The following is a 1,431-nucleotide window of genomic DNA, read 5'->3' as shown; positions in this document are numbered from 1 at the left end:
GGTGATTGGGATCTGGAGAGTGAGCTGCGTTCAGGGGATCTATGTGTTTGAGAGTGTGAGTTGGAAGCAGACGTTACACAGGGTGGTGTTCTTCGCCTTTATAATTACCATTGAATAAATGTATGTCATACAGGGTCAAGAATTAGACCTGTGTAGAGCAGGCATCTCCTCTGGGACCTGTGATTTCAGCCCCACTCCCAACCCCTTTCCCTCCTCCTCCTCCTCCTCCTCCTTCCTCTCCTCCTCTCTCCTCCTCTCTCTCCTCCTCCTCCACCTCTCCTTCCACTTCTACCACATTGTCTCCCCACCTACCCCCCCTTCACCCCCTCCTCTCTCGCAAAACCCAAGAACCAAGTCATGGCTCACGCTAACAGTAACGCGAACAGCTTTGTCAGTAGCTGTACACTCGATTCTTTTATATCGAGCGAGTAGACACAGAGAATATTCAGAGTAATGACGGATACCTCATATCTTCTGTCGTATGAGATACCCAAACCATGTCCGCTCGCCTGGCTACACAAAGAACGGAGTACCTATATCGCCTTCCATGACACTCTCTCTCCTCTAACTTCAACACCAAGATCTTCACTGTCGATTAATCAGAATACCAGTCACATCAAGCTTACTCTGATATCTCATAAGAGAGCTAGCTAGCTTCGGTTTGACCCCAGTCTCCTTTTGCTACACTCTCTGCCATACCCCCCCCCCCCCCCCGATTACACATATCCCCCAAACGAGCAAAACACACACACCCACAAAGGGCTAAGCGCCTGGGCCTAACAACCAGCTAAACAGCGCCAACACAAAAACACGTCAACATGCAGCTGTTGTTAAGTCTGCTGTCACCGCTTCACGCTGAGTTGAAAACGCCAAAGTGTGAAAGGAGAGAAAACAGGATGAAACAGGGGTTTAGAGGGCACAAAAGCCCCCTAATCCTGCATTTGGATATGAGAAACAACAGGCATACCGGAGGAGAAGCATCAAGCCAACTAAATTAGCTTGTGAAGAAAAGAGAGAAAGAAAACAGAAGGGAGAGAGAGAGAGAAAGAGAGAAGAGGGAGAGAGGGAGAGAGAGGGAGGGAGAAGGAGAGAGAAAGAGAGAGAAAGAGAGAGAAAGAGAGAGGGAGAGAGAGGGAGAAGAGAAGGAGAGAGAAAGAGAGAGAGGAAGAGAGGACGAGGCAGGCCTGCTAAATTTGTAACTGTGTGAGAGGAGCAGCTCTTAGGGCCCAGATTAGAAACACACACTCATTTTTCTTCTGAGCAGCTGTACAAAACAAACAATGCTTTACACATACAATGAACACACACTTCATTATTCTCCTGAGCGCTGTCACACACATATACACGTACATGAACACACACTCATTTATACTTTTCCCATTGGAGACTACACCCTAAATCCCACTAGCTACGTTCAGACACGACTTGAAC

Source organism: Salvelinus sp. IW2-2015, linkage group LG27 (genome assembly GCF_002910315.2).
Source record: "Salvelinus sp. IW2-2015 linkage group LG27, ASM291031v2, whole genome shotgun sequence".
NCBI classification, from domain to species: Eukaryota; Metazoa; Chordata; class Actinopteri; order Salmoniformes; family Salmonidae; genus Salvelinus; species Salvelinus sp. IW2-2015.
Note: the sequence above shows the minus strand (reverse complement) of the source record.